This window comes from Sus scrofa, chromosome 5 (genome assembly GCF_054392235.1).
Source record: "Sus scrofa isolate SSC_HxYL_T2T_F1_AM1 chromosome 5, Sscrofa_HxYL_maternal_Yorkshire_Landrace_v2.0, whole genome shotgun sequence".
Classification (NCBI taxonomy): domain Eukaryota; kingdom Metazoa; phylum Chordata; class Mammalia; order Artiodactyla; family Suidae; genus Sus; species Sus scrofa.
The window spans coordinates 27,563,889-27,590,839 of record NC_139387.1 but is presented as its reverse complement, the minus strand read 5'-3'; the positions used below and the strand labels follow the sequence as shown (position 1 = coordinate 27,590,839).

The window sequence follows — 26,951 nt, the reverse complement described above, 5'->3', positions numbered from 1 at the left end:
CTTTCCTACCTTTCAGTATTATCTTTATTTTATATATGATGTTCAGGGGTTTTAGTTGTACTTAGTATATATAAGAATAGGGAAAAATATATCTACTTCATCTTCCCAGAAGTAGAAGTCTCTATAAACAAGCATGTTCAGTGAGATCAATGTGGATATCAGATCCAATCAAGTCATTATGCTTTAACCTCCTAATATGGCAGCCACATGGTTCCCATAAGGATTAGAAATGTGCTGTGCAATTGCTTTTGTTTATGCATATGTTTGCATCAGTATTTTACTACTTTCGATCGACCATCACTTTGCAGAAATATTTTAGGTCACTTAATATTTTCCTCCCACATTTTAAGAACTGCACTTTTGAATCTAGGAGGTAGGTAAAAGAACACTAAACAGGGATATTATACATGAAAATGGTCTTTATTGAAATATAGAAAGCCATGAAAATTTAAGAGATATGTAATATGCTTGATAATAGAACAAGAATTCCAAAAAGGTACCTAAAACTAGAATGATGAACAGAAATTAACAAGAAGAAATATAACAGGTAAAAATGTGAAAGTCTGTATATAAAATTAAAAATTTATTCCATAAGTCAAATAGAGGATGAAAACAACTTGACTATCTTCCTTTTCCACATTCTTCCCTTCCCTCATAGGGAAAATACCTAGAGGCAGGACAACTGTAAGCTCAATTCAAAATAGCAGCAGAGCAAGCTCCTTAAGAGAGAGCAGGATGGTTTGCACAAAACAGACACACACAAAAAATGTCTGAATGAGTTATTTTTAAAATGGCCATGCAACATTAGCCTACAACAAAAGTATTACAGCACAGGTATAAGAGAATTCATAATTCCACAAAGGTCTGCACTAATCAACTATATCTGAAATATATCTAGCCTTGTACAAGATGTTAAAAATTAAAGTTGTGTTTTCGTTTTACTTCTCAGATTATAAAAGCAATACATTCCCACTGTAAGCAATTTGGAAGTTATAGGAAGCTAAGAAGAACATAGAAATCAGCCATCAATAACCACTGTAAATTATTTCCATGTGCCACACCTTCTAATTTCATTAATTCTATATATTTATTGAATGCCTAAAAGACGATGATCTAATATGATTCAAACAGGAATCACGTTAGACAACAGTGATGTAGCAGCAAACAAGAAGCATAGTCCTTGGCCTCAGGGAGCAGGGGCAGCGGGGACTGTGAGCTAGCAGTTAGGTCTGTAAAGAATGCCCAAGACAATCACAGGTACAGAAGTCATGTTATTTGAGAAATGGTCAGTTGAAGGAACTCTGTTTAGTTGACAGACGACTAAGGAGAAATTTTATAACTGTTTAGTTTAAAGGAACTAAATAAATAAGCGATACTAAGTTTAATTATATTTTCTTAGAAGACAAAGCTAAGATCTATATATGGAATTTATAAAGGGGCAAAGTTTGACTCAGTATGAGAAAGTATTTTCTAGTAGTTGGATTGGATGATAATTGCTAGAGGCCTCTTTGGAAGTGGTGAATTCTCCATCCTGAAAGTGGCAAGGCTGGATGGCCATCCTAAGAATACCAGAGGGACAGACAGTTCATGCAAATCAGGAATTGGGCTTTTGTCTTCTGCAATTGGAAAACTCAGGGGCAAATTACCAATGACTTTCAAAAGAAAGTTTCAGACATTCTGGGAGACAACATTAGAGTGACCCTGGTTTTGTTTGTCAGTTTTATCTTAGGATTTGAAGTGCTTTCTTTTTCTTACCCTGAGACATGAAGCAAACAATAAGATTGCATTCTGGTTTCAAATTGTGCTATTCCATGATGATATGATGGAACTAGAAATACCAAAACATAGTGTTTTATGCAAGTTAACCTGAGATAAAGTAAGAAGATGGCCTAAGGTTAAGACTGGTGATACACAGAGTGTTGGAATGGAGGCAGGATGTCTGGAGTAACAGGAGCCATTTTTTGATCATAAAACAATAAGCATAAAGAAAAAGCCAAAAGAATTTCATAAACTGCTGAGTAAATGCTAAGATCCACCTACCTCTATTTGTTTATTTTTTAATATCCAAAACAAGTAAGTCCTTAAGTGTTTAAACCAATATAGATGAGCTTCTTGCAGCTAAAAGTAATCTTTCTCATTATATATGAATGGTCTAACACAGGTGGAAGAAGACCCTACTTATATAGCGGGATATACTTTTGAGATGGTAATGTGTTTTCTGTTCTCTTATCTTTTTTCCACCCCCATTTTTAGCAGAGTTAGCATTTCATTACCATGGGAAATTTACAGAATAGAGAGCAAATGTTCCTTGAAGTCAGCTACTATTTCTGTTTTTAGAAAAGCCCCCCATCATTGAAGAGGTGGGCAAGAGGAGGAGGAAAAAGGAGATAGTGATTCTGAGAGGGTGAGGGAGGTAACAGAGTGAGTTCACCCGAAAGTGGAAGAAGATGAAGCTTGGTAAGTCACAAGACTCCCTTCTTCACGGGAAATAGCAAGATCTTGGAAGGAAGACTCCTTAAGCAGCCAATTCCCAACCTCCCAAGGATTCTTGGGTCCAACCATGGTGTAGAAGCAGCTGTCACTGGACCTGAAGGACCCATAAGGCATGAAATCACAAATGCCCTGCTAGTGACCAACAGACACCACAGACCAGAGCTCACTTCTGGCTCAGAAGAAAACTGCAAGGTATTGGCTCATCACCAGGGAGGCTGTGAAGGTCAGGGAGTTTAGCAGAATGAAAATTTAGAACCGGATTTAAACTGATACATAGAAAAACTGTAAATGCCCTATTTCTTGCATACCTAAGTATGTGGACTAATACATCAAAACTTTTAACCATCCTGCCTGATTTATCTATTTTTATTTCCAACAATTATCTACAAAATATTTCCTTGCATATTTTCAATGGGTCTTGAACTTTCTTCTTAAGTCTGTCTCTTTATTTCTAGTACTTTAAAATCAACCTCTCTACCCTCTCTACCTCTCTCTCCCCCCAATGCCCTACTGCCCTCCCCACCTTTATATGTATGTATGTTTCACTCCCCCTCTGCATTCACAAATTCAATGCGTCTTTACCTTACTGTCTTCATAAAAGTTTTTTTTTTCCCCAAAATGATGACATGACTTCCATGAACAATGTCTAGGATGAGCAGTATCTAGGATGTCCATTGTAGCTAACTCTGCCTTTCACACAAACAAAAAGATTATGTAAAGTTTTCTACCGTGTGGCAATTTTAACACAGGTTACAAATTCCTGTATACTCCTCCTATCGAAGGGTGAAGTCTATATTCCCTGCCCTTGAATTTGGGCAGGCTTGGGACTGCTTCATTCAATAAAGTACAACCAAAGTATGCTATGTGACTTCTGAAGCTAGGTGACAAAAACCCATGCAGCATCCGCCTAGAGCTGCTGTAACACCTGTTCTTGCAGCCCAAATTGCCATGTAAGTAGTATGACTACCCGGATGTCAACATGCTCTGAAGAAGCTCGAGCCACACATATTTATTCCAGTTGATAGTCCCAGTTAAGCCCAGTATTTGAGTTACCCCAGCCCAGACACCAGATAGGTGAGTGAAGACTCCAGGCTATTCTAGCCATTAGCTATTCAAGTCATCCCCAATTGTTTGAGCCTTTCCATCTGAGTCCCAGACATCTAAAAGTGGAGATAAGTCATCTCCACTGATTCCTGTCTGAACTCCTGACCCATAGAACTAGTGAGCATAATAAAAACAGTTATTTTATGCCACCAAGTCAGGAATAGTTTCAGATAACTGAAACACAGTAGTGACAGAGACTTGAACAGAGCAGGACAACACAACCAAACAGACAGAATGTCCTGAACATTACCTTTAAAAGCCAGGCATATTTTAAGTTGAGAAGAGGCTGGGATGAGCTGAGAATATGATTTTTTAAAGTAACATATGATGAGAAATGAGAAATGGGAGTCCCCACGTTAAGCTCCACGTGGGTCAATGATGAGGCTAATTGCATGCCAACAAAAGGATGGGGAATTGGAAAAGGAAGAGCATGCCTTGGGACAAGAGTTATGGATAAAAAGAAGAGAAATATAGTGTGGGAAAAAAGGGGCTAAAAATCTCAAAGGTTTCATAGTGTTTTGGAGCTTTGCCAGCAGCTTCTAACCTTGTGAAGGTTAACTTTCTAGTTAATACCTTTATGCAACTTAAGTGATGAAACTCTGTTAAACTGGTATATTTTTATAACATGCTCGTAATGATTCTTTAAGTCTAGCAACTCCCTACTACTATCCAATGTACACTAAATTTTATTTTATTATAGGGAGAATCCTACAATTATAGTTGCAGATATTTGAGGCTTATCAAAATTATGCTGACATAAGCATAAACTTTCGATGAACAATAATGGGAAAAGGTATTGAAAAAGAAAGTTCATAATGTTATTCTGCTCCTGATAAAACTGGTTTTTTTTTTTCACTTTTTTACTGTGGCCTTCTTTAATGGGTAAAAGAAAAGTATTCTAGTACCCTAAGCTCCTCTGAGTGACAGTATTACCTATTCTACTTGCTGGCTAAAAAGGGTCTAAAGGTGACATTTCTTATTATTGCTTTGAATCAACTAAAAAGTTTCACATTTTGTGAGTTCAATGGGATTCAAAAAAAGTCCAAAAAAAATTGTTTATATTTCCAGGTCAATTTATTTTCCCATAAAATGACAGAACACATTCCTAGCTCAACCATAATAAAGTTTTCCATCTCACTCTCATTATGACTAAAAAAAACAAATTATCACAATGTTTAATATGGGTCTGGATCAGCTCTGTAGTTACAGTTGGACTTAGAGTTCTAGTGGTTTCCTCAAATAAACTCTGATTATTCTAAGGGTAGAGTTAAAGCTTTATTTCTTACTTCATAATTTTTAAAATATATCACATGCTTAGCTGGAGGATGAGAAAAGATAGGAAAGACAGGCATTAAAAGGACCTCAGCCACCCCTGTTGCAGAGTACATTCATTTTTTCAACTCTTTCATGGAGCATCAAAATCTATATTCATTAGCTCTTCCAGGAAGTGGGTCTCATTCAATTAACATTGCCAAATAAAATACCAATATTTCATGGGACATATTGATACTAAAAAAAAGTATTCATTGTTTATCTATATTCAAATTTAACTAGGCATCCTGTTTTTTTATTTCCTAAGTCTAGCAACCCTATTTGTAAGAACTGGAAAACCTGTTCTCCTTTCTCATGAACCCCTCCTAGCTCTCCAGGGAAAATCTAAGATTTGACACTAATACTGTTACCACAGAGCTATATGAGAAGTTCAAACAAGGAAAATCTATATTACACATGGACGAAACACTCAGTGTCTGGGTTTCATGTAGACAGTAGTTTTCCTTGAGTTGCTGCTTTGGTGTCTAACTACTCGCCACTTTTAGGCTTGTGCACACACATGCAGGTACACATTCACACACACACACACACACACACACACACACACACACACACACACGTGATAAACACATTGTTCCTCTCATTTTCTCCTCTAACAGAATGGAGTAGATCTTGTAAGAAGCAGGAAGAAGTCTCTCTATGTCCCAGCACAAGGGCCCTCCTCAACCACCAGCCAGGCTCTGTAAGGCTATAACACCATGGTCCTTTGCTGAGTGTCTCCACTTGCTAGACCACAGTATTATGTAATTGAATACCTTCATAAACAGAATGTTGCTTATTCTGAAAAAAAAGGGGGGTAATTTGTGTTACAATTAGAGTCTAAATCTCTCCTTGCTACAGGCTTTCCCACATCAGGTAGAGAATGCCTCTAACCCACAAAGGCTACCAAAGGCCAGCCACTGGCTCAGGCCCACCACTTTAATTAACACTTCTCTGAATTATACTCTTGTTGCAGTTAGAAGTAGAAGGAATTAATAGTCACCTAGTTTAAACTTTGTATTCTAAAAATGGGACTCCTAAAGCTCAAATGTGACATACTGAGTTCAGAGAGGTAATTAATAGCCAATACTGGACAAAGTCCCGATTCTTTCAACCATGCAGTGTTCTTTCCAATATCACCCTGACCTCCCTCAGCAACTCAGCTTTATCAACTAAGAAAGAGTTCATCAAGTAGAATCCTAGGAAAATAATTCCTGCTATGCAGACTTAGAAGAAATTGCTTTATTAACTAGATAATTCATTCATTATGTATAAGAAAGAACAACTTCCCTTATGGAATAAACAATACTTTTTATATAGACCAGGGATTGGCAGATTTTTTTTTTTGTAAAAATCCATATAGTAAATACTTTAGGATTTGTAGCGATAATGTCTCTGCATTTTTATCTCTAATGCAATAGTTGGGAGTTCCCATTTCCAACCAAAATATTCAATCAATGGCTAGACCTCCTTGTGTGACAGCTGTAGCGGTGCCCTACACAAATCTCCTTTTAAGATAATCTTCTCTGAGGAACATAGATCATTAAAAGTCTCCAACTGTCACAATTTTGAGTCCACCCAGGGGCAGCATTTGCCCCGAGACCACATTTTCCTAGAGCTATTCTCAAAAACATTTTAACTTGGTGAGGGAATTCCTGCCCAACATGGGATTACTCTAAAGCAAAGGTCAGTATTTTTTTCCTCTAAAAAAATAATAAATATTTTAGATTTTTCCAGCCCTAAGTTCTCTGTTGCAACTACTCAACTCTGCCATTTTATCATGAAAAGCAGCCAGGGACAATGTAAATGAAAAGGTGTGACTGTATTCCAATAAAGCTTGATTTATAAAACCAGGTAGCAGGCTGGATTTGTCCCGTGAGCCACAGTTCACCAACCCCTGCTCTAAAGGATTTAGATTCAGAGATTCCTCACTATCTGGCCAAAAGTTTCTCAGAACTGTGCTATGATCTGAGGCTCTTCCTCCCCAATCTTTCCATCTTTCCTTTTTTCACAGGTGTCAGACCTGTCTACTCCTGCTCTCCCTGGCTACCCCTCCTTCCTCTTGCTTTATTCGCACTGAGGGAGAAAGTATGACATGATGGAAATTACAATGGCTGGCCTCAGAAGATTTGAGGGAACTCTTGCTTTGCTATTTTCTGGCCCTATGGCCTTCAACTCCTTCAGATCATCTCACAGATGGGTCAATCTTGCTTTGCCTGCCTCATAGGATTGTTGAGAGAACATATAAGAAAGCAAACCAGTGTCACTCAAGACACTACCTGTGTTAGGCACCATATCTGAATCATTGTACCTCTTTTTATCCTTAGTCATGGCCACGGCATTGCACTGAGAAGTTAAGTTGTTAATTTTAGAGGAAATGTAAGTTGTTGATTTTAGAAGAAATATATTTATAAATATAAATATAAAGCTTATGCAGAGTTCAAACAAGCTGTTCTGGCTGACTATTACTCTTGGTTGAAGAATGAGATGTAATGCAGCCAACACTGCAAGCTTGATCCCCTCAGTGACCAATTGATTTTACTAAGGACAAATAAGGCATCTCTCACCTGCATCAACAGCCCTGCTTCCAACAGGCACACTGTCACCATTATAGCATCAAATACTCAAAACTTCTATCCTGTTTACACTGGACTAGGAGTGTCATCTTCTAATCCCAAGCACAGCTCCACCCCTGCCAGGCAGAAGCCATGGATTTCTCACTGGTCCCTCAAGACTAAAACAGACTGGTATTCATTCTTCAGATATGAAAGGAGGCAAGAGAAGTAACTGAAAATCTCCTCAAGTTTGTATTTTATTACAGCAAGGAGGCACAGAAGGCAACAGCCACAGCAGTCATGTACCTGGGTGAGTTTCAAAAGTCAACTTGGTGTATTGGTACAGGCTACATAAAATAACTCTTTTGTCAAGAGAATGGACTGAGTAACAAGCTCAAACGGATCACGTGAAAGGAGAAAGGCAAGAAGTTGGAGAAAGGCTTTTAAGAATGCATGTTGAATTCTGAGAAACTAGCATAAGCCCAAGGAGTCACGAAGTGTACCTATTCGTTCATCTAAAAATATTTATTGACACCTACTATGTACCAGGACACAGCTCTAGGCACATGGATTTGGGAGTGATCAAGACAGATAAGAATATGCTTAAATGTTATCATGAAAATATATCCCCCCAAAGGAACACATGCTTCACAATTACTTTCAGAAATGATAAAGGCTATGCAGCAAATACACCAAGGTAAAATGGGGCAGACAGAGGAGAGGTAAGGAGGTATGGGAGAGCATCTTGGAAGAGGTCACGTTTTGATCCTAGAAACAAATGATGCAAAGGAGCCAGCCACAGGAGGATGGGGAATGGGGGAAGGGGCTTCTACGTAGAGGAAATGGCAAGTGCAAAGACCCTGAGGCAGGGGCAAGCTCAGACCATGCCAAGGACAAAGAAGGCCAGTGTGTCTGGAGTTTAGTGAACCAGGGGAAGAGTAGTGTGAAATCATGTCACAGGCAAGCGGGGAGCAGATCAGGGTTCCAAGACCATGATAAGCAGCTCAGATTTTACTCTAGGTGAAATGGGAAGCCATTAAAGGCTTTAAATCATCTTATTAATACAGGTGAAGACAAGCAGATCAACCAGCATGACTCCTTCTTAAAAGACACTGACCCTGTCTTGCTCACCTCTCTATCCACTTGGGACCTAGTCAGTGCTTAACACATGATGTGTTCTCACAGATGCTCATTGTCCTGAATGAGAAAATCATTTATGTACATCCTTCCCTGATCCTTTATACTCTGAGTCTCTTGAGAGGTGTATCTGTTCCATATTTCTTACTCTTTTTTTGCAATTTCAGGGTCTGGAAAAGATATCTGGAAATGCACTTTTCAAAAATATTTGTGAATGAATGGGTGAAGCAGATATGGAAATTACAGTGAAAGGCACAGTTGCTATACAGACAGACTCCATTCTGGAGAGAACTGTTACTTCCAGGATCCACTCTAGCTAGGGAAACACTTTTGAGAATAAAAAGGAGCTGTTGTTAATAATTGTGTTGGAACAGCAGGTGTGAAGGAGGACTATCTTTGGGCAGAACACATGGTTACGCTGAATATAGTCTTTATTAAATTTTTCCAAATCATCAATTCTATCTAGTCACTGCTTCCATATTTGCCAAGAAAATATCTGATGAATAATTTTCTATTTGCCTTATTTTAAATCAATCTATCAAGAATATTAGATCATTTAGATCAGTTCTCCAGTTAGAGATTAACATGTGAATTTAAAATGTAGGTTAGTCTCACTTCTTCCTTGCAAAACCCAAGTGCTATTTTTCTCCCCTAACTATTGTTTATTGATATGTTGACCCAATCACAAAGTCAAAATTCAAAATCTTTAGAAAACTGTTCTTTATATTTGTTTCACATGTATTCTCAACCTTTAGAATCAAGCTGTCAGTCTAAATTTTTGGATTTTCTCCTTTTTAAATAAACCTCTGACCTATTATTTTCAGCAACACATTCTTGCTTGCAGTTGTTTATTTTCCCTTTGACGAAACCAATGGTACAATATAGCACTTTACTATACTTTGCTTTCAAACCTGAGTGATTTTCCTACAGTTTTGTCAGTTGCAGGAATGAAAAAATAGATTTTGTCTAAACAAGTTCTCTAATAGAGTAATCCTGGTAGGCTGGATTCCTATAATCATATTCATTTGTTTAAGTTTACTGAAAAGCTGATTTGCCAAAAAGCCTTGGCTTGTCAGAACAGAGCCTGGACAGAAGGAAAAGCTATAAAATGGAAAAATAAAATGATAGAGTTGAAGTTTCCTATTTGGGTTTACAGTTTCCTCTATATTATTCTGAAAATTGGCATGGATCAAAGCACAGCCTGAGGAATGAGGCAAGTGAGAGAGTGTGTCTACCTGAAGCGACATCTCAGAGGCTTGCTAAATTGCATTCTAATGTTGTCGGTTCAGCTTCACACAGTAATGTGGCTGTAATGTGACTGCCCAGAAATCCAGGTCTCCCTAAAGGAGCTTGGAAAAGGCCATAGCTGTCCTCTAGTTACACACAGCAGGAAAGGTTTGCTGATTCTCTTAACTCAGCATTATAGAAATGGAAACCAACCACCTTCTGAAAGTCCCTGCAACCCTTTTCTGCTCCAAACATGCCAAGATGAGTCCTATTTGGGAGCACTTAGAAGAGCTAATCCCTCCACATGAAACATCCTTCCCCCACATCTTCACATGACTGACCATCTCTCTCGATTCAGCTGAAATTTTGACTTCAGAAAGCAGCCTTTCCCAATAATAGTCCCACTCATTACCCTGGTTTTCTCTTTTGGCAGCACGGGCAGCATGGGCAGCATGGGTATCTGTTCACTTACAGGTCTGTGCATTTACTGTCTGCTCCACACTTTCATACACCCCTAAGTCTTCTGAAGACAAGAATCTTGTCTGTCTTGTTTATCATTATGACCCCAATGTATGGAGCACTGCTTGGTACAAAGTACCACAAAATAAAATTTAGATAAGTGATGAATGAATCGATGAATGTCCTCCAGTATCAGCACCCTAAGACTTTCTGCAATAAGCATCTCAGATTCCTCCCCTCTGGGGCACCCACTGCTGCCATCACTCTGGGACTGAATCACCAACTGCCTTGGATTATGACCTAGCTAGTTTTAAGTGTCCTTGTCCTGTCTCTAAACAACTAACCTGTGAGCAACTCAAGGCCACAGGCCATGTCTGGTCTTCTAATTTCACATTATGCTTGGGTGCTTAGCTAAGTACTTCCCCTTCTATATTGTGAGTTTCATGCAAACTCAAGCTACTTCTGATGCATTGGTGTACTCCCTGCATTCAGCAACAGAGCCAATTACATTAGAAGCGCTAACTACATGTTTGTTGAATCATAATTACATTCTTTTCAATCACTAGTTCAGTGTGGTGGATGCTAATAATTCCAAAAGAAATACTCTTATCCCATTCCAAAATAGTCTAATGTCTTACTTCCAGCTTTATTGAGATGTAACTGACATGTAACATTGTGGAAGTTTAAGGTGTACAATGTATTGATCTGATTCTCATACACTGCATGATCATCACTATAGTGTTAGCTAACATCTCTACCATCATCTTCCAATTGAGAAAATAAAGAAGAGGCGTTATACAATAAGAAAACAAAAAAATGGTATATTCCTTGAGAAGCTCTAAAGCTAATCATAATAAATAATAATGGACTAATCTGTCAGTCAAAGAGGAACAGTTGTCAGATTATGTGTGTGTGTGTGTGTATTTATTTATTTATTCATTTATTATTTATTTATACATATGGTGCGATTTGCAAGAAATACTCTTAATGCAAAAGAATAGGGTGAGGTTGAAAATAAAAGTACAAATCAGACAGATGCATATATATTAACATCAGGCACAACAGATTTTAAGACAAAAAATTATAAATGTTAAGAATATTGATACGTGATAATAAAAATTCAATTCACAATAAGACAGGGATATTCTAATTTTATGCACCTAATAAGATAGCCTAAAATATGTATATAAAATAAAATTGACAGAATTATAGGAATAAATTTAAAAATCCATCATCGCAGAGATTTAAGTATATCCTTCAATTATTAATAGTTGAACAAAGAAAAACTCAAAAACATATAAAATATTTGAACAGAGTTAATAAGTTTGGTCCAAATGACATATTTCAAACTTGGACATCAAGAATCAGGCAATAAACATTATCCTCAAGCACACACGAACATTTACAACCATTAATTGAATACTAGGCCAGGTATCAATGAATTTCAAAACATCAATACCATATAAAGCATGTTCTCTGGCCACACAATTAAGTTAGAAATTAATAACACAATGTGCCCATACAGTGGGACTTTTAAAAACATACTGCAAATAATTTCATGGATCAAGAAGAAATAATAATGGGAATTTTAAAATTTTAGAACTGAATAATAATGAAAATGCCACATAGCAAACCTTGTGGGATGCAGTAAAAGTGGTAGCTATGTTCACATATAATAAAAGACTGGCCTATGATTTAGACATCCAGTTAAGAAGTTATTAAAAGAACAATAAAGCCAATCCAAAGAAAGAGAAGGAAAGGAAACAACAGCAGAAATTCAAGAAATAAAAATATCTATAACTGAAGGAACCAATAACGTCAAAAGTTTGCTCTTTGAAAAGCATAATTAATAAGATAAGCAACCCTCAAGCAAAACTGACAAGAAAAAAGAGAAAAAGCTGGAGTTCCCGTTGTGGTACAGCAGAAACAAATCCGTCTAGGAACCATGAGTTTCCATCCCTTGCCTCACTCAGTGGGTTAGAGATCCAGCATTGCCATGAGCTATGGTGTAGGTCGCAGATGCAGCTTGGATCTGGGATCTGGCATTGCTGTGACTGTGGCGTAGGCCAGTGGCTGTTGCTCTGATTAGATTCCTAGCCTGGGAACCTCCATATGATGTGGGTGTGGCCCTAAAGTGACAAAAGATAAAAAAAAAAATGGGGGGGTATAAACAACAGTATTAGACTAGGATAAATGGGACAAAAGTACAGGTACAGAAGACATTTTAAAAGAACATAAGGAATTCTATAAATAATTTGACATCCATAAACTTGAAAACTTTTACAAAATGACAAGTTCCTAGGAAAATGTACTACACCCCAAGTGACTTAAGAAAAAAATTGAATTGTTCTGTAATTATTAAGGAAATTGAAGGACTAGTTTGAAATCCTCCCACAAGGATTAAGCCTAGACAATATCAAAACAAAAACAACTAACCTCCAACGAACTAAACATTTCAATCTTAAACAAATTCTCCCATAAAACAGAAAAAGAAGGACTACACCTCAAGCCATTACATTGGTTGAATATGACACTGATATCAAAAAGAGAGAACAAAAAAGGAAAATTGCAGGCCAATATAGCTCATAGAAATATGTGCAAATATCCTAAATAAAACAATAAAAAAATCAGGAAGCAAAAAGGCAGAAGACCTAAAAAGGCATTTCTCCAAAGAAGGCATACAGATAGCCAATAGGCACATGAAAAGATGCTCAGCATTACTATTTCTTAAAGAAATGCAAGTCAAAATTACAATAAGGTACCACCTCACACTGGTCAGAAAGGCTATTATTAAAAAATATACAAATAACAAATGCTGGAGAGGATGTGGAGAAAAGAGAACCTTCTTTTACTGGTGGTGGGAATGTAAATCGGTGCAGCCACTATGGAAAACTGCATGGTGCCTCCTTAAAAACTAAAAGTAGGAGTTTCTGCCTTGGCACAGTGGGTTAAGAATCCAGTCATAGCAGCTCAGGGCACTGTGGAGGCACAGATTTGATCCCTGGCTCAGCTCAGTGGCTTAAAGGATCTGGCATTGCCACAGCTGTGTTGTAGGTTGCAGCTACAGCTGAGATTCAGTCCCTGGCCTGGGAACTATATGCTGCAGATGCAACCATTAAAAACTAAAAATAGAGTTTCCATATGATCCAGCAATTTCACTCCTGGGCATATATTAGGAGAAAACTCTAATTCAAAAAGACACATGCACCCCAATGCTCACAGCAGCAATATTTACAATAGCCAAGATATGGAAGCAACCTGAACGTCCATCAATAAATGAATGGATAAAGAAGATATCACATATATACATAGTGGAATACAACTCAGCCATAAAAACGAATGAAATAATGCCATTTGTAGCAATATAGATGAACCTAGAGATGTTTAACTAAGAGAAAGACAAATAACAAATCATATCACTTACATGTGGTATCTAAAATATGACACAAATTAACTTATTTAAAAAATAGAAACAGACTCACAAACATAGGAAACAAACTTATGATTACCAAAGGAGAAAGGAGGTAGGGAGGGATAAATTAGGAATCTGGGATTACCAAATATAAACTATTATATGTAAACAACAAGGTCCTACTGTATAGTTCAGGAACTATATTCAATATCCTGTGATAAACTATACTGGAAAAGAATATATATATATACATGATTCAATTTGCTCTGTACAAGAACCTAACAAATCATTGTAAATAAACTATACATCAATTAAGATAAATACTAGCATTTAGCAGAGAAACTAGCCTTTCTTAGATCAATATACAAAAATCAGTAACATTTTTTTATATACAGGAAAGTTTAAAAACATAAATTTTAAATAACACCTTTTCCAAAATCAATAAAAACTCTTAAAGACCCTATGAACAAATATAGAAAAAGATGTATGAGATTTATATTTTTATTAAAAACATTAAAGAAGACCTAAAAAACTAAGACAGCATGTTCATGAATAGAAAGACTCAATAACAAAAAGATGCCAAATATTTCAAATTACCCTAAAGATCCAAATAAAATCTCAAAATGATTATTGAAAAATTCTAAAATTTATAAGGAAAAGCAAAGGGTCAAGAAAAGCTAGAACACTGCTGAAGAAGAAAAAAAAAGAAGTTGGAGGGCACTCCCCTACCAGATGCAAGTTTTATTTATTTATTTATTTTTGTCTTTTCTAGGGCCACACCCGCAGCATATGGAGGTTCCCAGGCTAGGGGTCTAATTGGAGCTACAGCTGCCGGGCTACACCACAGCCACAGCAACTCGGAATCTGAGCTGCATCTGTGACCTACACCACAGCTCACGGCAGTGCCGGATCCTTAACCCACTGAGCAAGGGCAGGGATTGAACCTGCAACCTCATGGTTCCTAGTTGGATTCGTTTCTGCTGAGCCACAACAGGAACTCCACTGACTGTTTTTTTTTTTTTTTTTTTTTTTTGTCTTTTTGCCTTTTCTAGGGCCGCTCCTGCGGCACATGGAGGTTCCCAGGCTAGGGGTCTAACTAGAGCTGTAGCCGCCAGTCTACACCAAAGCCACAGTAACACCAGATCCGAGCCGGGCCTACGACCTACACCACAGCTCACGGCAACGCCGGTTCCTTAACCCACTGAACATGGCCAGGGATCAAACCCACAACCTCATGGGTGATTAACACGCCCTCTGTCTCCATGCTAGTAAATTACAGGGCCTCAATTTGAAGACAAGTCTGCCCGAGTCTAGAAGCCATGCCCCACTGGGGTAAATACCTTGACTTATTTGCTTTTGCATCCTCACAGACCTACCCAGTTCTGGGCACACAGTTCATACTCATTATACGCTTTTTGGTTGGTCCACCAGCACCTGCTTTTTGATTTATCACTTAATCCACATAGAATATATCGGGCTTTACATCTTTTCTCAGATCACAGTAACTTTTACTTTAGAAAGAAAACTATTTTCTTTCATATAAAACTGGCCTGATCCCTTTGATAGTTTGAGTAACATGAAAAGAAAGAAACATAAAAGAATGGAAGCTATTCTTTAATAAACAGCTAATATGCATCAGACATTGCTCTAGGTGCTCATAAAACTATCTTATCTTTATTACATTTTAAAGCATTGGAGACAGGTTTGAATTTTGCTTGTCTCATTAGTGGTGTGAACTTCAGAAAGTCACTTAATCTCTCTGAGCCTTTAAGTTCATAGCTGTAAATAGTAACAGCTCAGCTACTCTACCTAGGAGATACTGAAAGATCCAAATGAGCTTATGTATGTAAAAAAAGCATTGCAAACTGAAATGCGATATGCAAATCAATGAATGGTGATGAATTTACTATAAGTACCTTGTACATAGTAATTTTCCTATTTCACTATACATAAATAAGGCGTAATATATGAAATTTTAAATTAAAAATATTGCACTTCTCCTCACTGTTTTAAGTTTATCACCATTTACTGAGAGTCCTGAATGACCCATAGTGGGAACTGCTATACTTTCTTAAAAGAGCAGTGACTGTGCTCTTTTAAGACTTAGGCCATCATTTCTCTGAGTTGACAACCAGGAAGGAACTTAGAACCAAATAGCTCAAAGAATATTTTCAAATTGTTTCTCTCTAGAGTGTTCTAGATGAAACGACATTTTCTAGCAAGTAGAAATGACAGATGATTACTAAGGTTAAAACATTTAGATTCTTACTTGCCCTAAATACAATTTTGCTTCTTGCTTTTCCCAAATGCAATGGAAATTGACTTGAATTAGTCTTTACACAAGCTGGGAAATATAGTCCTAATTTTAATATTAAATTGTATTAAGGGGTAAACTGTAAATAGGTTTCCCTTCAAGGTTTTCCAATTTTTACACTTATTAAGTGACCCAGTGAAGTAATTTTCAGTTCATGAGAAATAACATAATTATGAGAGAAAAAGTTGTTTGGGAAATTGGATTAATCTCTCGCTATATAAGATCAGAATAATTCTGCACTCTCAAACCCTCTGGGTCATCAAATGCATTTTCCCTAAAACAAGCAAAATTTCAAAATATCCTCAAATTTATTGCCAAAACTCAAGAAATGCTAATGGTTAAAATATCAATATAGAGATATTTGCACTAACACTCACATCCCCGGTTAAGATACAAAAGCAAGGTAGGTGGGTAAATTCATCAAAGCATGCAATTTGAAACATGATAAAAGAAAGTCAAGATATCCAATCCTTACTGAATAAAGAGAAATAAAACCCATCTCACTTTGTGGCTATTTTCAGAGCACAGAAATCTTGCCAGGAAGAGAGAAAAGCATGTTTAACTCCATTTTTATTACATAGCTACAGAGCTAGTCCATTATTCAGTATAATGAAACTGGACCTTCTGTCAATAGATGGAAATAACTGGATTTAAAAATACAGGATTTCACTCCCCACATTCATCCCATAGTCTAAGGAAGCTAGTGGCTTAAAAATCCAGAATCATAAGATAAAAATCTCCCTACTCCAAGGATATCTCTGTACTTCAGGAGATAGCCTTGAATAGGTGACAGATGACTAAACATATTTAGTCAAAAGGAATTTTTCTGAGTTGATGCTGAGTTTCTGTGAGGAGAATTTGTTTATACCACAGGGAAAAAATTGGAAAATAAAACTTTGACTTGTTGGCATATAAAGGAATAGGTTCATTTGTTAATATGCTCTTTAGGTTCATTATCAGAACTTGAATTGAACTTTTATGGTACATTAGCTGAGCTATTTCTAATGTTCTTTTGAAAATGAGAAGATTCATGTCAAAAACTGGCTATCTATGACTTATTTCTAGTAAATAAATGGATAGGTGAATATCAGCTGCCTGAGATAACCACTGACTTGAAAACTGCTTACTTTGGACCATTTGGAGATAATTTTAGAAAGAATCATTTTTCTGGGACCATACAAATGATGAAACTCTGAGGAAATGATTACATTACCATAGTTTTACCCTGGCATTCCATATAATGAAATTGAACCTTTTGTCAACAGTTAAAAATATTTCAGATTTGCTGAAGCTATCAGCGTAGTGCTAATGTGTTTGAGTTGACTTTATAATTGAGACAATAAGAGCCCTCGTGAATGCAGCTGTTATGATAGGAAGCTAATCTACAGAAAGTAGGAACATGAGCTACTGCACACATCTTCAACCATTTTCAGCTTGGTCTGTCAATTTTAACAGGACATGTATATGATTGCTGAATAGTTTATTGTTGTATAACCACCAAAGATACTGTGCAGACAGGTAAGGTATTTTAATTTTTTCCCCTTCTGGTAAATACAGGACCTATCAATGTCAGGAGTGGCACAGTGCAGTTGTAAAGCAGAATTTTCTTTTGCATTTCAACAGTAGCAAAACATCTCTGCCTTCCAACACTATCTGCATTTAAATTCTTCAGAATCACAATTGCGTGTTCTTGCAAAGGACAAACATTAGGGCCTAAGTGGCCTTTGAAAGTTATCTCCTTTGGATTTGAGTGAGGGCTAAATTATATATCTTTTCCATGGAGGAAGAAAGAAAGTAGATTAAAAAAGAAAGAGAACTGTTTGAAATGCACAAGGGCTTTCCTAGGAACGGGAAGAACTGCATGCAGAGGAAGCTAAATTCCAGCCTAGTAAACAGGTTGGTAATCCTCTCTTTGTTTACTGAAAATGAATCACTCTTCGATTCTGAAAGGAAACAAAGAAATGTACTCTGTGTTTGTGAAGGCTATAAATCCTCAAGTTGAGGCCACTGGAGCTCACTGAGGCTGCTGGGCTGATTGAGTCATGCTCTCATGAATGTCATGGCACAGTTTCAAGAAGAAAGTCAGCAAAAGTTGTTGAGCAAACTGATGGTAATGTTCCAGGAGAATCGGCCTTCAGCCCTGTGCCCACAGTCAGGTCACTGATTTATTCCTCTGTGTCAAATGGCAAATGTGTTCAAGCTGGTAAAGGTCGATCTCCATGGCAACAAATCCAACTCTTACCCGAGGGGAGAAAGCTGGAAACCATTGTGGACACTTCTTATTGGTTTAGGAATGTCAGCTGAACTTGGAAACCTGCCCAGACTGCATTTTGCCATGACTGACATAGATAGAGGCAGAGTCCTGCATGACTTCTCAGCACCACAGTGATGAAGATGAACTCTTCTCAACTGGAGATACCAACTTGGAAAAAAGTTAGTGACACTGGTTCCCTAAGCAAAACTTACTTTAGGCAATATTCTTTTAAAAAATAAACCAAGGCTTACCAAAAATGTTGGGTTTATTTGAGCAAAAATGTATTCCAAGTCTGCTGCACCAAACCAGAAGTGGTTAAGAGCCATCAGTGAACAGGAACCAGGGGAAAGACATATAGAGAAAGAGAAGAAAGAAAGGAAATTATTTGATTGGTTACAGCTTAAATCCTAGTTAGCTCTTTGGGATTGTCTGTCCTTAGCATTTTGATTTTGTAACCTTGAGACACCTAGAAGCTTAGATTTTAGACCTACCTATAGACTCACATAGACTTCCAAAGCACTGCAGCCACCACAGTCTAATGGCCTCCTTGCTTAATTAATTTAACAGTTCTTAAAATATTGAATTGTAAGAAAATTACATAGCTAGTGAAAGATGGAATAACAGACTGAAAAGAGATTCTCTCTAAACATATTAAAAATGAGAACATGACAGGGAAAAAAATCACATCTTAAGTGTTGGGTAGACTTTCTAAGAGATCTGTTTTTTAGCCATTAGGTTTATAAAAGTCATTAAAAAGCAAGTATAGCCTCTTTTACCAAAACAGTAGCAGTATCAGGATTATTTTTTTAATGTGAAGAAAACAATCTAAAAACAGTATCCAGATCATCTAACATTTCAAATATGTCAGACATTATCCTTACATAAATCTGTGTTACTGAGTGAATTACCTAAACCAGAGATTCTAGCATCTGGAAAGTTTTTTAAAAATACAAGTTCTTAAGCTTTACCCCAGACCCACAAAATGAGAATCTCCAGAGGTAGAGCCCTTGAATCTTTATTTCTTTTTTAAGGTCATTCTGATGATTGGGAATCATTGGTCATAGGAGGAACCCAAGTTCCTTAAGGAAAGACAATAAAACTGTAAGTCACATGAAACTTTTAGGATTTATATAATGTGTGTACCCAAAGTTACATCTTGAATAACTAATCCTGAAATGTGTGTTTAGTTATCAAAATTTAAATTTTGCACTTAAAAAGAAAACTTTGCGCATATTTTGCTCTATTAATGATAAAAAAGAATGTGTAAGTTTCTAAAATTATCATGTTATCTGATTAATAATACATTTTAAGAGTTTATTCATGTCAATGGTTTCATCACAACTTAGAAATTCTAATAATTAGTGCTTTTGAACCTCATTTAGCCAAAGAGTGCTAATTTGACCCTGTATCTTATTGAGCTTCATTAATTAACTTGTCACCATATATTTAATAAGTTCACAATCTAATGCGGTAGGAAAATAAATGAGCAGTGGCAAGCAAACTTACTGATGCCAGTGTGTGTCACTTTATTTCCTATTTGCTTTCTTGTTTTTTCTCTTTCAACTAATTTTTAAGTCGTGCCACCATTAGCATGGAATTCCAGGCATGGGTTGTATAATAGCTCATGAAGACAAAGCACAGTGAATGAATATCTCCTTTAAGTGGAGTAGTAATGACCATTACAACATGTGACAAGGCGTGCTAATTATCCTGCCTGTCAGCCCTGGCCTATAGCCAGCCCTCAGTACTACATGGGAGAGGATTAAACTCCTGTTTTGTCTAAGCTACTGTTATTTTGTCTGTTACAGTCAAATCAACACCTAATACATAGCCATTGCTGGTTGTTCCGTCCATTTTAAGGACGCCCTACGTCTAAGCCTATCACTTTGACTTTGCTAGTGTTTGAAATGATATAAATTCTGCACGTGTGCACACACATGCACAGGCATGATTAGGCTATCCAGAAACAGTATCTTCTTGAACAAATCTGTTAGGATCTCCTGAAACTCTCATTTGAACAAACCTTAACCAGTTCCCCTGAAATTCTGTGAGTCACTGCACTGTCCAATTTTAGCAAGAATTTTGTTAAGAGAGTTTAGCCAGAATCTTCCACCATCAATGCCAGAACACCCTCAACACCTGATCCTGTTCTTCAACCCGCATCATCTTCCAGGTGACATCTGATCATCTTGGCCTGTCTTTAGCAAGAATCCTATTGTGTCACTTTAGCTAGAATCTCCCCTTTACTATTTCCTCTGTAATTTATTTATTTATTTATTTATTTATTTACTCTTTCAGGGCCGCATAGGGAAATTCTCAAGCTAGGGGTCCAATCACAGCTGCAGCTGCAGGCCTGCACCACAGCCTCACCAGATCTGAGCATCGTCTGAGACCTGTGCTGCTGCTCCTGGCAACACCAGATCCTTAACCCACTGGGTGGGACCAGGGATTGAACATGCTTTCTCAAAGATACTAGCCAGGTTCATTACTGTTGAGCCACAGTGGAAACTCTCTCTCAGTAATTTTCTATCCGTTGATCTCCACTCTGCTCCTAGGTTACAAATTCTCACTTTTCCTTATATTCAAAGTTGAATACAATCTCTCTTCCCTCACAAAACAAACCCCATTGCAATAGACCTATACCTACCACAATGGTCCTGAAGAAAGTCTGCCTTACCATTCTTTAACAAATGTTAAGAAGGAATCACTGTTTTCCTTAACACCGATAAATAAGTCAGTAGAGTCTATACTGATACAATATTCATGTTAACTAAAGCACCTATAGTAGAGATGAAACCAAATGCCTAGCTCAAAGTACAATACATAAGTGAATTTTGGATTCCAGGTTCATCTCCTTGCAGATGCTGAAAGGCCTGAAGTCTTTCCCTGAGTTTACTGTATCTGCAATAACCCATTCTAAATAACACACTAAGGAAAAGGAAAGAGAAAAGATAATTAGAAATCAGAACTTTTGATGTAAATTATGAATAAATTTATGGATATTTAATCCAAACTGTCAGTTAAGGAAGTCATAACCTCTTTGCTACAATTGTGCCCATATGGAGTCAATCTTCCATTGGATTATTTGTTCTTGACGGAAATGATGAGAAGTTTCCTTGAGAGTTTTGGTGCAAATCAGCAACTGGGTGTTTTCTGTAGAAAAGGGGAGAATCAGACCCTATTCTGTTCTGCCCTGAAGAATATTTAGATGTCAGATATGAATCTATGTTACATAGAACTGAGCTCCTAAAGATTGCCTTTTAATCTCAAAATCATTCAATAACACAAATAAATGTTCCCATGTTGTTTTAGATAAATTCTGTATATGAGGTTATCTTGGAAGAAGCTCCTTTCTTACACCTGCTTTCTTTTCTTTTATCTTGTACTCCATCTTTTTTTTTTTTTTTTGTCTTTTTTAGGGTCACACCTGCGGTATATGGAGGTTCCTAGGCTAGGAGTCGAATCGGAGCTGTAGACACCAGCCTACGCCAGGGCCACAGCAACTCAGGATGCGAGCTGCATCTGCGACCTACACCACAGCTCACAGCAACACAGATCCTTAACCCACTGAGCGAGGCCAGGGATGGAACCCACAACCTCATGGTTCCTAGTCGGATTCGTTAACCACTGAGCCATGAAGGGAATTTCGCTCCATCTTTAATGGTGAATCTTTCAAACTTTTGACTAATTATACAATTTACTTCTTTTTGCCAATTGACTGTTTGTTGGCACTAATTTCTTTCAGATGCTTTACAAAGCAATACACATCTTCATAATTAATGCTTTTTCTATGTGCTGAGGTATTTATTTTAATTTTTTTATTATTTATTTATTTTATTACTCAAATGAATTTATCACATCTGTAGTTGTATAATGATCATAACAATCTGATTTCACAGGATTTCCATCTCACAGCCCAAGCACATCTCCCCAGCCCCCAAACTGTCTACTCCGGAGACCATAAGTTTTTCAACGTTTGTGAGTCAGCATCTGTTCTGCAAAGAAGTTCCACCTGTCCTTTTTTCAGATTCCACATGTCAGTGAAAGCATTTGATGTTGGTGTCTCATTGTATGGCTGACTTCACTTAGCATGATAATTTTTAGGTCCATCCATTTTGCAAAAAATGCTAGTATTTCGTTCTTTTCAATGGCTGAGTAATACTCCATTGTGTATATATATCACATCTTCTTATTCCACTCCTCTGTCGATGGACATTTAGATTGTTTCCATGTTTTGGCTATTGTAAATAGTGCTGCAATGAACATCGGAGTACATGTGTCTTTGCAAGTCATGGTTTTCTCTGGGTAGATGCCCAGGAGTGGGATTACTGGATCAAATGGTAGTTCTTTGTTTAGTTTTCTAAGGAATCTCCATACTGCTTTCCACAGTGGTTGCACCAATTTACAATCGCACCAACAGTGTACTAGGGTTCCTTTTTCTCCACACCCTCTCCAGCATGTATTGTTTGAGGACTTTTTGATGATGGCCATTCTGGCTGGTGTAAGGTGGTACCTCATAGTGGTTTTGATTCGCATTTCTCTAATAATGAGTGATGTTGAACATCTTTTCATGTGTCTCTCGGCCATCTGGATGTCTTCTTTGGAGAACTGTCTGTTTAGATCTTCTGCCCATTTTTTGATGGGGTTGTTTGTTTTTTGGGTATGGAGCTGCAGAAGGTGTTTATACATTTTGGAAATTAATCCCTTGTCAGCCGATTCACTTGCAAAGATTTTCTCCCATACTGTGGGTTGTCTTTTTGTGTCGTTTAGGGTTTTCTTTGCTGTGAAGAAACTTTGAAGTTTGATTAGGTCCCATTTTTTTATTTTTGTTTTTGTGGTCAATACTCTGAGAGTTGGATCTGAGAAGATGTTGCTGTTGTTTATGTCAGAGAGTGTTTGGCCTATGTTTTCCTCTAAGAGTTTTATAACATCTGGTCTTATATCTAGGTCTTTAATCCATTTTGAGTTTATTTTTGTATATGGGGTTAGGGATTGTTCTAATTTCATTCTTTTCCATGTGGCTGCCCAGTTTTCCCAGCACCACTTACTGAACAAGCTGTCCTTTCTCCATTGTATATCCTTGCCTCCTTTGTCATAGATGAGTTGGCTGTAGGTGTGTGGGTTGAATTCTGGGCCTTCTATCCTGTTCCACTGATCTGTATTTCTGTCTTTGTGCCGGTACCATATGGTTTTTGATGACTGTTGCTTTGTAGTATAGTCTGAAGTCCGGGAGCCTGATTCCTCCAGCTCCATTTTTCTTTTTCAGGATGTCTTTGGCTATTCTGGGTCTTTTGTGCTTCCAAACAAACTTTAAAAGATTTTGTTCAAGTTCTGTGAAAAATGTCCTTGGTAATTTGATAGGGATTGCATTGAATCTGTAGATTGCTTTAGGTAGTATAGTCATTTTGATAATATTAACTCTTCCAATCCATGAGCATAGTATGTCTTTGCATCTATTTGTGTCATCTTTGATTTCTTTCATCAGTGTCTCACAGTTATCAGAGTACAGGTCTTTTGCCTCTTTAGGTAGGTTTACTCCTAGGTATTTTATTACTTTGGATGCAATGGTAAACAGGATTGCTTCCCTAATTTCTTTTTCTGCTCTTCCATTGTTAGTGTATAGAAATGCTGTCGATTTCTGTGTATTAATTTTGTATCCTGCAACTTTGCCAAATTTGTGGATGAGCTCTAACAGTTTTCTGGTAGAGTCTTTAGGATTTTCTAGGTATAGTATCATGTCATCTGCAAATAGGGATAGTTTTACTTCTTCCTTTCCAATTTGGATTCCTTTTATTTCTTTTACTTCTCTGATTGCCATGGCTAGGACTTCCAGAACTATGTTGAAGAATAATGGCAAGAGTGGACATCCTTGTCTTGTTCCTGATCTCAGCGGGAATTCTTTCAGCTTTTCACCATTGAGAATGATGTTCACTGTGGGTTTGTCGTATATGAACTTTATCATGTTGAGGTAGGTTCCCGTTATGCCCACTTTCTGAAGGGTTTTTATGAGAAATGGGTTTTGGATTTTGTCAAAGGCTTTTTCCACGTCTATTGAGAGGATCATGTGGTTTTTATTCTTCAGTTTGTTAATGTGGTGTATCACACTGATGGATTTGCAGATATTGAAGAAACCTTGCATCCCTGGGATAAATCCCACGTGATCATGATGTATAATCCTTTTAATGTATTCTTGGATGTGGTTTGCTAGTATTTTGTTGAGGATTTTTGCATTGATGTTCATCAGTGAAATTCCCCTGTAGCTTCCTTTTTTTGTGGTATCTTTGTCTGGTTTTGGTATCAGAGTGATGGTGGCCTCATAAAATGAGTTTGGGAGTATCCCTTCCTCTGCAATTTTTTGAAATAGTTTCAGAAGGAGAAGTGTTAGCTCTTCTCTAAATGTTTGATAGAATTCACCTGTGAAGCCATCTGGTCCTGGACTTTTGTTTGTTGGAAGTTTTTTAATCACAGTTTCAATTTCAGTTCTTGTGATTGGCCCATTCATCTTTTCTATTTCATCTTGGTTTAGTCTTGGAAGATGGTACCTTTCTAAGAATTTGTCCATTTCTTCTAGGTTTTCCATTTTATTGGCATATGGTTGCATATAGTAGTCTCTTATGATCCTTTGTATTTCTGTGATGTCTGTTACTTCTCCTTCTTCATTTCTAATTTTATTGATTTGAGTCCTCTCTCTTTTTTGCTTGATAAGTCTGGCTAGGGGTTTATCAATTTCGTTGATCTTTTCAAAGAACCAGGTTTTCGTTTCATTAATCTTTTCTATGGTTTTCTTTGTTTCTATTTCACTGATTTCTGCTCTGATCTTTATGACTTCTTTCCTTCTACTAACTTTAGGTCTTGTCTGTTCTCTCTCTAGCTGCTTTATATGTACAGTTAGCTTGTTTATTTGAACTCTTTCTTGTTTCCTGAGGTGGGCTTGTATTGCTATAAACTTTCCTCTTAGAACGGCTTTTGCTGCATCCCATAGGTTTTGGAGTGTTGTGTCTTCGTTGTCATTTGCTGCTAGGTATGTTTTAATTTCCTCTTTGATTTCTTCAGTGATCCATTGGTTGTTTAGTAGCATATTGTTTAGTCTCCACGTGTTTGTGTTTTTTGCACTCTTTTTCCTTCTGTTGATTTCCAGTCGTATAGCATTGTGGTTGGAAAAGATGCTTGATATGATTTAAATTTTCTTAAGGTTACCGAGGTTGGATTTGTAGCCCAGGATATAATCGATCTTAGAGAATGTTCCATGTGCACTAGAGAAGAATGTGTTCTGTTGCTTTTGGATGAAATGTCCTATAAATATCTATTAAGTCCATCTGGTTTCATGCTTCATTCAGGGACTGTGTTTTCTTATTGATTTTCTGTCTGGTTCATCTGTCCATTGCTATAAGTCGGGTGTTAAAGTCCCCAACTATTATTGTGTTACTGTCGATTTGACCTTTTAAGGTTGTTAGCAGTTGCCTTATATATTGTGGTGAACCTATGTTGGGTGCGTAGACATTTAAAATTGTTATATCTTCGTCTTGGATTGATCCTTTGATCATTATGTAATGTCCTTTTTTGTCTTAAAATATTCTTCATTTTAAAGTCTATTTTGTCTGACATGAGTATTGCTACTCCAGCTTTCTTTTGATCCCCGTTTGCATGAAATATTTTCTTCCATCCTCTCACTTTCAATTTGTATCTGTCCCTGGAAGTGAAGTGGGTCTCTTGAAGATAGCATATATATGGGTCTTGTTTTTGAATCCATTCAGCCAGTTTATGTCTTTTGGTTGGGGCATTTAGTCCATTAACATTTAAGGGAATTATTGATATGTATGTTCTTATTGCCATTTTATTAATTGCTTTGGATTTGTTTTTGCTGCTCTTCTTTCTTTCCTTCTTCTCTTGTTCTTTTCTGCCTAGAGAAGTTCCTTTAGTATTTGTTGTAAGGCTGGTTTAGTGTTGCCGAATTCTCTCAACTTTTATTTATCTGTGAAGGTTCTGATTTCTCCTTCAAATCTGAATGAGAGCCTTGCTGGGTAGAGTAATCTTGGTTGGAGGTTTTTTTCCTTTCATCACGTGAAGTATATCATGCCACTCCCTTCTGGCCTGTAGAGTTTCTGCTGAAAAATCTGCCCATAACCTTTTTGGGGTTCCCTTATATGTGATTTCTTTTCCCTAGCTGCTTTCAAGATTTTCTCTTTGTCTTTAATTTTGGTTAGTTTGATTAATATGTGTCTCAGGGTGTTCCTCCTTGGGTTTATTTTATATGGCACTCGTTGTGCTTCCTGGATTTGAGTGAGTGGTTCCTTCCCCATGTTAGGGAAGTTTTCAGCTATTATCTCTTGAAATATTTTTTCTGTCTCCTCTCTCTCTCTTCTCCTTCTGGCATCTCTATAATATGGATGTTGGTGCGTTTAACGTTGTCCCAGAGTTCTATGAGACTCTCTTCCCATCCACTGAGTTAGCAAAATGCATCACTTCTTTCTCTCACAGTTCTGACATTTTTGCCTTTATTGGCATTTCTTGCTTTACTGTCTTCCAAAATAAGGGTAAATATCAAGAGGAAAAAGATTGTTTTTAGTCATTGTTATAGCCCTGGCCAGACCAGGAAAATCTTTAACATATAGGTCCTCAATAAGTTTTTAGTGAATGTACTATCTTCCTACAGCTGCTGTAACAAATTACCACAAAATCAGTGGC

General features: G+C 37.2%; 1 long non-coding RNA gene across 2 annotated transcripts in view; it reads right to left on the bottom strand.

Annotated features, from left to right (window-relative positions):
• Positions 1-26,951, bottom strand: part of LOC110260855 (uncharacterized) — a 463,270-nt gene that overhangs the window by 201,603 nt on the left and 234,716 nt on the right. The window contains exon 5 of one of the 2 annotated variants that reach the window (XR_014803452.1): positions 17,478-18,558. The exons of the other annotated variant lie outside the window; for it this stretch is intronic. This is a non-coding gene — a long non-coding RNA (uncharacterized LOC110260855). Of the gene's footprint in view, positions 1-17,477; positions 18,559-26,951 lie in introns of those variants that run through there. 2 annotated transcript variants of the gene reach the window in all.